We start from the raw sequence: 13,629 nt of genomic DNA on the forward strand, positions 1-13,629 counted from the left end.
GGATTCATGCAAGCCATACCTTCCTGGAAACCCCCGTGTGTCTAGTTTTCAGAAATTTATGGGTTTGGTAGGTTTCCCTAGATGGCCGCCGAGCACCGGACCAAAAACCCAGGTGACCCCTCTTGCAAAACCAGGTGGTTTTGAGCTAGGCAATTTTGATGTCACCTCAGTACGTTTTGGGCCCTTGCCTGTCGCGGGTACTTGGGCCTCCCACACAAGTGAGGCACCATTTTTACTGAGAGACCTGGGGGAACGCTGGGTGGTGGTAAATTTGTGTGAGCCCGATGGTGCCACAACTTTCCCACCCAAAAATGTGTAAAAATGTGATTTTTTCAGCTAAAATTGTGGTTTTCAGGGGATCCTGGGTAAGGAAACGTTGGGGGATCCACGCAAGCCATACCTCCCAGAAAGTGTCTAGTTTTCAGAAATGTATGAGTTTGGAAGGTTTCCTTAGGTGCCGGCAGACCTAGGGTTCACAAACTACGGCTAGGCACTTTGCCAAAAAAGGGTCATTTTTCACTGCGAAATTGAGGTGTGACCACGTTGCGTTTCGCGCCATTTCCTGTCGCGGGCACTAGGCCGACCCGCACAAGTGAGGTACCATTTTTCTCGTAAGACTTTGGGGACCGCGGGGTGGGTGAAAATTTGTCGATCCACGCAGATTCCAGAACTTTCCACCACAGAAATGTGGGGAAAATGTTTTTTTTTTACAATTTGTTAGGTTTGCAAGGGATTCTGGGAAACAGACCCTGGTGGGAGGCAGTAAAGTCAGCCCATCCTTGACTCCCCTGGGTGTCTAGTTTTCAAAAATGTATAGGTTTGCTAGGTTTCCCAAGGTGCCCGCAGAGCTAGGGTTCAAAAACTACAGCTAGGCACTTTGCCAAAAAAGGGTCATTTTTCACTGCGAAATTAAGGTGTGACCACGTTGCGTTTTGCGCAGCTTCCTGTCGCGGGCACTAGGCCGACCCGCACAAGTGAGGTACCATTTTTCTCATAAGACTTTGGGGAACACGGGGTGAGTGGAAATTTGTCGATCCACGCAGATTCCAGAACTTTCCATCACAGAAATGTGGGGAAAATGTGTTTTTTTGGACAATTTTTTAGGTTTGCAAGGGATTTTGGGTAACAGACCCTGGTGGGAGGCAGGCAAGTCACCCCATCTTGAATTCTCCTGTGTGTCTAGTTTTAAAAAATGTATAGGTTTGCTAGGTTTCCCAAGGTGCCCGCAGAGCTAGGGTTCAAAAACTACAGCTAGACACTTTGCCAAAAAAGTGTCATTTTTCACTGCCAAATTTAGGTGTGACCACGTTGCGTTTTGCACCATTTCCTGTCGCGGGCACTAGGCCGACCCGCACAAGTGAGGTACCATTTTTCTTGTAAGACTTTGGGAAACAAGGGGTAGGTGGATGTTAGAAAACCCCGGGCAACCGGGGTTTGCAGTCACCCGGTGTTTCCCAACACATACTGTGGTAGCTTGGCTCGAGCGGTAAGGAAGGCACCGTGTTAAGCGTACGTCACACCCTCACAGTAACCATGCGTGCATCCGTTCCAAAAACGACACTACACTGTAAAAATTTATGAAAATCTCTTTGTTTATCTTGTTTTCACTTAGTTGCAGGTTAAATAAATAATAACACACTTACAGTACACAAAGCTTCTTCTGTAAAAAGGGTAGGTCAAATAAATAAGCTCAGATCATAAATAATCAATGAATAAATAGATGTGCATAAAATACATAGGCAAATAAATACTGCGAGGGAATAAATACTGTGAGACAATAAATACTGTGAGACAATAAATAGGATAAATACAAAGAATACAATACTCTCAATAAATATAAGCCATCAGTACACTTTCAAATCAGGTCACATTTGTGAGGTACTATGGGTTGATTTGGCCCAGTCACAGCTTGTGGTTATGTGGATGGCCTGGGGGTGTCTCACCTAACTTGGATAAGGCTGAGGCTAAAACTGAGGTAGATCAAGGGTAATCTAGGAATCTGGCTCTCCCAAACTACACAACCCCTCACACAGGTCACTGTATCAGTCTCAGTCCACCCCTGGCACTCCCAGGCTGGTCCTAACACCTCTCTAGCCCCTAGGATGGTCTCTTAGGGCACCACAGGGCCTTAGGTGCCCTCTATTCCACTTACTGCCCTCTTTATGAACTTCCGACTCCGCCGGAGTCGTGTCGACGCCGTGAGGTGGTTCCGGTTCGATGTCGCTAGCCGGCCTCGGCTCGATGTCAGTTCCTGTTGACGCCGTGAGGCGGTTCCGGATCGATGTCGGCGGACGGCCTCGGCTCGATGTCAGTTCCTGTTGACGCCGTGAGGCGGTTCCGGATCGATGTCGGCGGGCGGCCTCGGCTCGATGTCGCTGGGCAGCCTCGATTCGATGTCGGTCTCCTGCGTCACAGGGACACGTACTCCCTACTTCCGGGTGTCTCCGGAGTGCGACCTCCACTCCCGACCTCCGGTGCTCTTCCCTTCAGGTTCCGGCGACTCCGGAGTGCGACCTCCACTCCCGACCTCCGGTGCTCCTTTCCTCAGGTTCCGGCGACTCCGGAGTGCGATCTCCACTCCCGACCTCCGGCACGATTCACCTCGGTCTCCAGCGACTCCGGAGGGCGGACTTCACTCCCCCGTCGATGCCGCACACTCGACCTCAGGTGTCTTCCTCCTCGACCTCTGGTGTCTCCACGACCTCCGTCGGCGCCCACTCTTGACCTCTGGCGGCTCCGGGTACGACGTCTGCTTTCCAGTCAGCGCCGCTTCTTCACCTCCGGCCCCAGGTCTCTAGGCTTCTCGGCGTCGGACTCCAGGAAGATACCAATAGACAGGTCAGGAACTTGCTGTTCTTTACTTCCAAGGCCTGTTCCGGCTGTTCATGTCCTTGAGATGATTTTCTTGTCTTTATCCCACACAGGGCTTCAGGCTGGGCTCAGTCAGTAGGGACTAGTATCAAGGGTGGGTTTCTGGACCCCACTCCAGGCACAAGTTTCCACCCCTGCTGCCTCACTCCTTCCTCCTTCAGTGTTGTGCTGCTCTCCCTTCACCAGTCAGGTGCCAACTGCCAACTCCAACTGCCAACCCTGAGCTGGCTTCCCAACATTCTAAACCTGCCTCACACTGTCACAGGGTTCTAGAATGTTCTGGAAGGTACTAGTAGGTTCCAGTGATGTCACAGGTGACAATGGGTGGCCACCATTTTGTGTTTCAGGCCCTCAGACAGAAGTTCCAGGGGTAGGGAAAATGGCTCCCTGACCCTGCATCAACACTAAAAAGTCTGGTGGTTCCCAAAAAGGAAAAATACTAACAGGGTTTGAGGCAAAAGTGGGACAAAATAAATAATGATGAGGAGGGACCACCCAAAGGGCTGACAGGTCTAACAGTGGAAATTGTGGATCCACGCAGATTCCAGAACTTTCCACCACAGAAATGTGGGAAAAATGTGTTTTTTTTGACAATTTTTTACTTTTGCAAAGGATTCTGGGAAACAGACCCTGGTGGGAGGCAGTAAAGTCAGCCCATCCTTGATTCCCCTGGGTGTCTAGTTTTCAAAAATGTATAGGTTTGCTAGGTTTCCCAGGGTGCCCGCAGAGCTAGGGTTAAAAAACTACAGCTAGGCACTTTGCCAAAAAAGGGTCATTTTTCACTGCGAAATTAAGGTGTGACCACGTTGCGTTTTGCGCAGCTTCCTGTCGCGGGCACTAGGCCGACCCGCACAAGTGAGGTACCATTTTTCTCATAAGACTTTGGGGAACGCGGGGTGAGTGGAAATTTGTCGATCCACGCAGATTCCAGAACTTTCCATCACAGAAATGTGGGGAAAATGTGTTTTTTTTGACAATTTTTTAGGTTTGCAAGGGATTCTGGGTAACAGACCCTGGTGGGAGGCAGGCAAGTCACCCCATCTTGAATTCTCCTGTGTGTCTAGTTTTAAAAAATGTATAGGTTTGCTAGGTTTCCCAAGGTGCCCGCAGAGCTAGGGTTCAAAAACTACAGCTAGACACTTTGCCAAACAAGTGTCATTTTTCACTGCCAAATTTAGGTGTGACCACGTTGCGTTTTGCACCGTTTCCTGTCGTGGGCACTAGGCCGACCCACACAAGTTAGGTACCATTTTTCTCGTAAGACTTTGGGGAACACGGGGTGGGTGGAAATTTGTGGCTCCACGCAGATTCCAGAACTTTCCACCACAGAAATGTGGAGAAAATTAGTTTTTTTTAATCACTTTTTAGGTTTGCAAGAGATTCTGGGTAACACACCCTGATGAGAGGCAGTCAAGTCACCCCATCCTGAATTCCCCTGGATGTGTAGTTTTCAAAAATGTATAGGTTTGCTCAGTTTCCCAAGGTGCCCGCAGAGCTAGGGTTCAAAAACTACAGCTAGGCACTTTGCCACAAAAGGGTCATTTTTCACTGCGAAATTGAGGTGTGACAACGTTGCGATTTGCGCCATTTCCTGTCGCGGGCACTAGGCCGACCCGCACAAGTGATGTACCATTTTTCTCATAAGACTTTGGGGAATGCGGGGTGGGTGGAAATTTGTCTATCAATGCAGATTCCAGAACTTTCCACCACAGAAATGTGGGGAAAATGTTTTTTTTTTACAATTTTTTTAGGTTTGCCAGGGATTCTGGGAAACAGACCCTGGTGGGAGGCAGTAAAGTCAGCCCATCCTTGATTCCCCTGGGTGTCTAGTTTTCAAAAATGTATAGGTTTGCTAGGTTTCCCAAGGTGCCCGCAGAGCTAGGGTTCAAAAACTACAGCTAGGCACTTTGCCAAAAAAGGGTCATTTTTCACTGCGAAATTAAGGTGTGACCACGTTGCGTTTTGCGCAGCTTCCTGTCGCAGGCACTAGGCCGACCCACACAAGTGAGGTACCATTTTTCTCATAAGACTTTGGGGAACGCGGGGTGAGTGGAAATTTGTCGATCCACGCAGATTCCAGAACTTTCCATCACAGAAATGTGGGGAAAATGTGTTTTTTTTGACAATTTTTTAGGTTTGCAAGGGATTCTGGGTAACAGACCCTGGTGGGAGGCAGGCAAGTCACCCCATCCTGAATTCCCCTGGATGTGTAGTTTTCAAAAATGTATAGGTTTGCTCAGTTTCCCAAGGTGCCCGCAGAGCTAGGGTTCAAAAACTACAGCTAGGCACTTTGCCACAAAAGGGTCATTTTTCACTGCGAAATTGAGGTGTTACCACGTTGCGATTTGCACCGTTTCCTGTCACGGGCACTAGGCCGACCCGCAACAAGTGAGGTACCATTTTTCATGTAAGACGTTGGGGAACGCGGGTGGGTGGAAATTTGTTGATCCACGCAGATTCCAGAACTTTCCACCACAGAAATGTGGGGAAAATGTGGTTTTTTTGGACAATTTTTAGGGTTTGCAAGGGATTCTGGGTAACAGACCCTGGTTGCAGGCAGTCAAGTCACCCCATCCTGCATTCCCCTGGGTGTCTAGTTTTCAAAAATATATAGGTTTGCTAGGTTTCCCAAGGTGCCCGCAGAGCTAGGGTTCAAAAACTACAGCTAGGCACTTTGCCACAAAAGGGTCATTTTTCACTGCGAAATTGAGGTGTGACAACGTTGCGATTTGCGCCATTTCCTGTCGCGGGCACTAGGCCGACCCGCACAAGTGATGTACCATTTTTCTCATAAGACTTTGGGGAACGCGGGGTGGGTGGAAATTTGTCGATCCACGCAGATTCCAGAACTTTCCACCACAGAAATGTGGCGGAAAATGTGTTTTTTTTGACAATTCTTTAGGTTTGCAAGGGATTCTGGGTAACAGACCCTGGTTGGAGGCAGTCAAGTCCCTCCATCCTGGATTCCTCTGGGTGTCTAGTTTTCAAAAATGTATAAGTTTGCCTGGTTTCCCGAGTTGCCCGCAGAGCTAGGGTTCAAAAATTACAGCTAGGCACTTTGCCAAAACAGGGTCATTTTTCACTGCGAAAATGAGGTGTGACCACGTTGCGTTTTGCGCCGTTTCCTGTCGCGGGCACTAGGCCGACCCGCACAAGTGATGTACCATTTTTCTCGTAAGACTTTGAGGAACGCGGGGTGGGTGGAAATATGTGGATTCACGCAGGTTCCAGAACTTTCCACCACAGAAATGTGGGTAAATTGTATTTTTTGGGACAATTTTTTAGGTTTGCGAGGGATTCTGGGTAACAGACCCTGGTGGGAGGCAGTCAAGTCATCCCATCCTGAATTCCCTTGGGAGTCTAGTTTTCAAAAATGTATAGGTTTGGTAGGTTTCCCTAGGTGCCGGCAGAGCTAGGGTTAAAAAACTACAGCTAGGCACATTTTTTCTGCGAAATTGAGGTGTGACCACGTTGCGTTTTGCACCGTTTCCTTTTTCGGACACTAGGCCGACCCACACAAGTGAGGTACCAGTTTTTCTCGGAAGACTTTGGGGAACGCGGAGTGGGCGGAAAATTGTGGATCCACGCAGATTCCAGAAGTCCACCACAGAAATATGGGGAATTTGTGTATTTTTTGACAATTTTTAGGTTAGGTTTGCAAGGGATTCTGGGTAACAAAACCTGGTGGGAGGCAGTCAAGTCTCCCCATCCTGGATTTCCCTGGGTGTCTAGTTTTCAAAAATGTATAGGTTTGCTACGTTTCCCTAGGTCCCGGCAGACCTATGGTTAAAAAACGACAGCTAGGCACTTTGCCAAAAAAGGGTCATTTTTCACTGCGAAATTGAGGTGTGACCACGTTGCGTTTTGTGCCGTTTCCTGTCACGGACACTAGGCCGACCCGCACAAGTGAGGTACTATTTTTCTCGTAAGACTTTGGGGAACACGGGGTGGGTCGAAATTTGGGAATCCAGGCAGATTCCAGAACTTTCCACCACAGAAATGTGGGGAAAATGTGTTTTGTTCACAATTTTTTAGGTTTGCAAGGATTCTGGGTAACAGAACCTGGTGGGAGGCAGTCAGGTCACCCCATCCTGGATTCCCCTGGCTGTCTAGTTTTCAAAAATGTATAGGTTTGCTACATTTCCCTAGGTGCCAGCAGAGCCAGTGTTAAAAAACTCTGGCTAGACACTTCGCAAAAAAAGGGTACATTTTCATTGTGAAAATGTGGTGTGTTCATGTTGGGTTTTGAGCCATTTCCTGTTGTGGGCACTATGTCTACCCACACAAGTGAGGTACCATTTTTATCAGGAGACTTAGGGTAATTCAGATTTGTAAAGCAACTGTTATTACCTATTGATTTTTGATGCATTTCTGACTTTGTGTAAAAAAGAAGTCATTTTGAAAAATGACTGATAATTCTCATGCTAGTATGAGTATCCCCAATTTCGAAAATGTGCAAATATGTACTGTTTCAAAACTCTATAATTTGTTTCCATTTCAGAAATACATAGGTGTCTCTTATACCGATTTTTCCATGTATATATTTTCCCACAATAATTGCTATATACCCGGAACATAATAAAAACCATTGCAAATTGCTGCTCAGTTTTTGACTCTGGGTTCGTCGGGTTCTTAGTGAACCTATGAGTCCTATATATCCCCACAACCAGGAAGGTCCAGCGGATGTAACGGTATATTGCTTTCAAAGTGCTGTCATAATTAGAAGAAGTTACAGGTAAAAACGTTGACTCAAAAGGCTGTTTTTTTCAACTAATTTTCAATTTTTCCTATATTTACCTGTTAGTTTCTATAAAGAAACCTTGATGGATCTACAAAAATGACCCCTTGCTAAATTCAGAATTGTATCTACTTTTCTAAAATGTATAGCTTTCGAGTATCCATTATTGCTTTCACACCCATTTCTACCATAAACTGGAAGGAGGTTGAAAGCACAAAAAATAGCAAAAATAGGCCATGTCCCAGAAAAATGGCCAAACTGTGTAAAAAGTGTTGGCTTTCTGACAAAAGTCTGCCCTTCCATAAAATCTAGGAACATTGTGATTTCAGCCCCATAAACCCTTTTTTGATACCTTTTACAGAGAAAAACCCAGACGGTTTCATTTGCAGGCCGTTTTTCCCATTTTTCCAAAACAAAATACAAAAATTGCTGTATTTTGGCTAATTTCTGGGACCCCTCCAGGGGAATCCACAAACCCTGGGTACCTTTAGAGTCCCCATGATGTTGGAAGAAAAGGACACATATTTGGCGTGGATACCTTATGTGGTCAAAAAGTTACAGGGGCCTAAGCGTGCAATACCCCAAATAGCCCAAAAAAGGCCTAGCAGCGAAGGGGTTAAAACAAAGTTAGGGGCATATTAGTGATAGAAATATTATCGCCGGCTATCGCTGAATATTATTGCCATGATAACGCTATATTTACAACGCATAGCGCTATGGCGATAATATTTCAGCGATAGCGGTGTCTTCAATGGAACATTGCTGGTTTTCCAGCGATGTTCCATTGAAAAAAGCGATAACGTTGCTGATAGGACCCTGTGGTCCTATCAGCATAATCCATCTCCCATTAAAAGTATGCCTTAGTCAGGAATTTAACAGACGTTAAATTCCTGAGTTAAGGCTGAGGTAGCGCGATTTTTTTTATCGCTCCACCTCCTTGTTAATATCGCAAAGCTGCCTTCATGATATTAACATGTGTTGTTTTCACAGCCATGTCTTCTTTGCATCTCATTAGCGATGCGAGGCTGTGAAAAAACGGGCTCTACATCAAGGAAACACGCGCTAGCGTGTCCTTGATGATATTGCGATATAATTATCGCCGCTTTTCGCCCAAAAACAGACGCTAATGCGGCGATAATTATATCGCCAGCCCTTGCTAATATGCCCCTTAGTTTTTACAGCTTAGAGATGGGGAGAGTTACTGGGAGATAAGGACGACTTGATGGTTCAAGGGTAGGTAGAGGTAAAGGAAGGAAAGGGTGACTTGAGGGATCAGGGGTGAGTAGAGATAAAAGTAGGTGAGGGTGACTTGAGGGTTCAGAGGTGGGTATAAATAGGTAAAGAGAGTTGAGGTTGACTTCTTTGTTCAGGGATGGGTAAAGGTGAAGGCAGGTGACTCAACCTATCTTAAAATAACTTGGCTGGAGATTGAGTTTATTGATTGTGATTGCTATTCACGCTATATTTGAATTCTAATCCCTTTACCACCTCCTGTAATAAGCCTTCCTGGTTGCTGTTGCAGATTTTGAGCAGAAAGTTTAGAAAATGGGCTCTGATATGCAAATGGAATTAAACGGTTACGCTTTGAAACACCAGTAGTATATATCAGTAGCTACCATGCATACTGTACAATATTTGGCCACAGGCCTTGTCCACTGGGCATATTCTAGACATAGAATTACAATATTTGACATCTAATATCAGCTTTATCATTTCACCTAAATATTATGGAAATTAATACCATGACTAGAATGGCATTTCCCTGGGAAGAGCAGCCCCTTGGTCTTGCCATAGGAATAACTGACACTCCAGTTGTGATCTGGTGGACTAGTTGGAAATGTGGAACCAGGAGACACGATTCTTTAAACCTGACCTCCAGTGTGCTCTTAGACATTCATTTTTCTGAACTTGTTCCTTTTTGAGAGTACTTTAATTCAATGTACAAATTGCTACTATGAATAGAACATAGGCTGAATAGTACCTGAGAGGAGAGAAGTGCCCAATCACATGGTATATTCACCTAAATGCAATACAGTGGTAAATGTATAGCCAGAGCCCCTGGAATTATGTGATTGTAGGCCATGGTGTTTTTCGTATTATTATGGATTTGCCACATTTACCACATAAACCATTATCTGCTACATCATCAATAAATTTTAACCCAAATCAAATTGTTTCTAGCTTAAATGGTTCAACAGTTACTAGACACACAGCAACACATTGCTGTGCAGTGAAAGGCCATTTTCAAAGGTTAACTGGTCACCTTTATGTTACTTATTGCTGCATTGGGCGTTAAACTTGTACAAATGAGGGGTACACTATGCCCAGACAGTATTAACAAGCGTAATAATGAGAAAATAAAAAAAATACTATCATGAAATGTACTACTATGCCGCACAATTTGCCTTTTCTTACTGCATAATTTAGTTGCCCTATGTAGCCTTTGCACCAAGTAGCTGTGCGCTGCAGTCTTAGCTTTACTAATATAACCAACTGTTTGATCCTGGGCAAATAATATTTACCCTGTGTCCTGTCCACTTAGTTGACAATGTGGAAGCACTTTGAAACAGCCTTAATAGAAGAAATAGACACCAAAGCCATACTTCTAGGACAGGTCCTGAACACAGGTCTCATTCAGTAATTCAAGGCTGTTTGCATTCCAGTAGCTAAAGGTTTTCCTGAACCTGCTTTTTGAAGGGCCCTTCCTGTGCTGCAGCGCCTCCCTTCTTGTCTACAAGCATATCTTTTACAGCTCATAATGGGCTGAAAGAGAGTTGCCATATTCTTTGCAGTGTAACATGATTGTGAGGTCCTAGGCCTCACAGCACTACACACTAGCTGCAATGCCCATGGCAGTGAGCCACACACTTATAGGGTCCTATGCTGGTCAGCTGGGAGTGGGGCCCTTTGCAGCTGCCCATGCCTTGCATCGGCCTTGGGACCCAGAACAGAGTAGAGTCATGCATAGAGTAGAACTAGGCATTAACAAAGAGGAATCGCTGAGGAACCAGTTTACTACTGTCTTGCCTCAAGAGACCAGGAAATAGTACTGCACTCTGCAGATGCAGAATATCAGCGGGTAATCACTTACCCATTCCAAAATGAGAGCCTACTTTAATACTGATTATGGAAGGAGCTATAGAAATGTTGATGCCATAGCAAAGTAAAACAAATCACTTTTTAATATAGAGCTTCATAACATCTTCTCCGCTTTCTAAACCCTGTAAATCTCAGTGGCAGAAAATGGTGGAACCTGCATACCCACTTCTAGAGAATGGAACCAATCCTCATTCTGTTTAGGAAAGGTATTGAATATGGTTGTTTTAAACAACAAGCCTGCTCTCTACCATTTCTAAATTTGAACCTAGGTGTTTTTGTAGCTGTTGGTGACTAGTTCTGTGTTTTCACAACACTACCAGAAGCTTTGCAGACATTGCAATAAATAAATACAGTTAAAGTGACATAGTGAGACAATAGTAGAGACCTGGTAAGAGACAATTTAGTTTGCGGCTTCTACAATAGAAGACTTACTAAAACATGGTTTTTTTTAAAAGAGTAAACGTCACTATATATTTTACATAGGGCACCGAATATGCAAATATTCTCTTCTCAAACTCCTTATAAGTATCTGATCTTCAGACATATTCATTAAGGATCTCTCTCATAAATCTGGCTGGACTCTACTGGTTTGGCTAAAAGAAGATCTGCGAGGAGGAGGATGAAAAATAAGATGGGAGAGAAAATACTCAGAGAGGCATGTGAGAATAACATGTGGGAGAGGAATACTAATAATATGTGGGAGAACACAGACTCTGGGAGAAGACAATGAGAAGAGAGAAGAGGGAAGACAAATAGAAGAGGGAAAGTACATTGTAGCAAAGACTCTGAAAGGATTGTAGAAAGAAAGATTATTAGACAAGACAATGAGGAGGAGGCAGAGAGAAGTTAGCAGTGTCAGACATAGAGAAGAAGGAATAAAAAACAGAGGACCAAAAGAGAGCAGGCAGTATGAAAATGAGACCCCGATGTAGGCAGAGGAAGACACAGGAAAGGGAGTTGGCAGAGAGTACAATGAAAAGTAAATGTTGAAAAAGGCAGCATAAGTACAAATTGAGGCGGGTTGTGAGAAGCGTGTAGAAGTAAGCAAAAAAAGAAAAGAAATAACTAAGTGGAAGGATAAGGAAACCACAATATGTGGATAGTAGAGGGAGAGAAGAGATGATGAGAGAAGATGGCTCAGTGTGCAAAGAGCCAGTGATGGTGGGTGTGATGTGGTGAGGACTGTGGACTGTGGACTGTGAACAAACCGAGCAGCACCACCTGTCTGGAGACAAGCCCTGCTTTTGGCAGTCCGGGAGTCCGAGCCTCATCAGACAGATTAACTGTAAAGAGGGCACAAACCCACTTGACACTTTGTGGCTACTGAACTCTGTGGCTCTCTTTGTTTTGGGTCCTGGTGGGCTGTGAGTGCCCACTGTTTCACTTTCACATCACTTTGAAGAAAGTAATGAGTTCTGATCTTGAAGTGAGGATGCTTGGTGCATGAATGGTGAAGCACCTACCAGTACTGCATTTCCTAAACCTCCTTACATTGCTTCTTAAAATGCATTTTCCCCATGCCTATTCTGATAGGGACTTTATACACAACTACAGCCCAAACTGCCAAATGAAATTACATAAAATTTGGCAGAAAGGTAGCTGTTGGTTCAGAAAGCAACCCTTTTTTGAATTTGTGTAAAACCATTCAGCAGTTTTTGAGATATTATAGAAATCCAAATTTTTAAAGATATAGGGATGCGGATCCTCTGAGGATCCAACAGTTCCTGTGCTGAAATCTGATTGGCTGCCAACATTTCAACCAGGAAGGGTTTGCAGTAGGCCTGGGCGGTAAATTCCGTTCCGCTTGCGGAATTTGCGGAATTTCGGTAATTTCGCGTTCCTCAGAGAACGCGAAATTGCCCAAAATTCTGCTTTCCGCGACTTCGCGAAATTTTTTCTTGTTCGCGTTCTCAAAATGCGTGTTCGCGAGATATTTCTCCCTGAGCACGCAAACAGCAACTGTGAACAGGAAAAAAGCATCGCGAACCAGCAATTTTGCGTGTTCGCGGATTTTTTACCGTTTCGCGGAGATTTGCGTAACGCGATTACGCAAATTCCGCCCACCCCTAGTTTGCAGTCATCTTGGTACTCAGCTTCAGCCGAGTCCCGCAAAAAATTGTAAAAAAAAAAGAAAAGAGGATAAAGTAGGAATACCTTGACACCTTAGCTGAGGTCCTGGGGTCCTCCTGTGACCCTGACAGGGCTAAAAAGCCCTTTTCTTTTTGTAATTTTTGTCATGGAAACACGACGGATCCGCAAATCCACAACAAAATCTTTTTAGAAAAACAAGCATAGGCTTCAGTGCTTGTTTTGATTAGACTCCACTGGGTGGGCCAGGTTCTGGGGGAATTGATTAAAATAAAGAGGGGTCCCATGGGGCCCCCTTCTTAATGCTCCTAGAACACCGGGGACCACCATCTCCCCAGGGCTTTCTTTACATATAACAGGGGGCCACACAGGCCACCTCGATGGGCTCTCATGAGCCCTGGGGATACCACCTCCACGGGGCTTAATCTAAAATACTGGAGGGGGCCTGCAGGGACCTCCCTCCATGGGTCTTGTGAGTAGAGAGTATAATTATTGAGGAGCCATGTGAATCCCCCACACCCAGGGGACCATCATCTCCCAGAGATAGAAAAAAAAAACGACATGTGGGAGTGGAGCACACCTCCTTCTGGAGCCATTAATGACCCTGGAGACCAAAACAATTCAAGGCCGGCTTCTGCTATTTCCGGGGATGCACATCCTGGGATATAGCTGTTTGCTTTGGCTTGGTGGGAGCTGATAGCTCACACCAAGCAAAAAGACAACACTCCAGTTCCCATGGGCGGGAGCTGTCAAAGTGCTCCCGCCCGCTGAAAGTGAAGGTTTCATCACTTTCCTTGCCCGCAGGCATGCGGACAGGGAAAGAGATGAAAGTA

This window comes from Triturus cristatus, chromosome 2_2, assembly GCF_964204655.1.
Source record: "Triturus cristatus chromosome 2_2, aTriCri1.1, whole genome shotgun sequence".
Classification (NCBI taxonomy): Eukaryota; Metazoa; Chordata; class Amphibia; order Caudata; family Salamandridae; genus Triturus; species Triturus cristatus.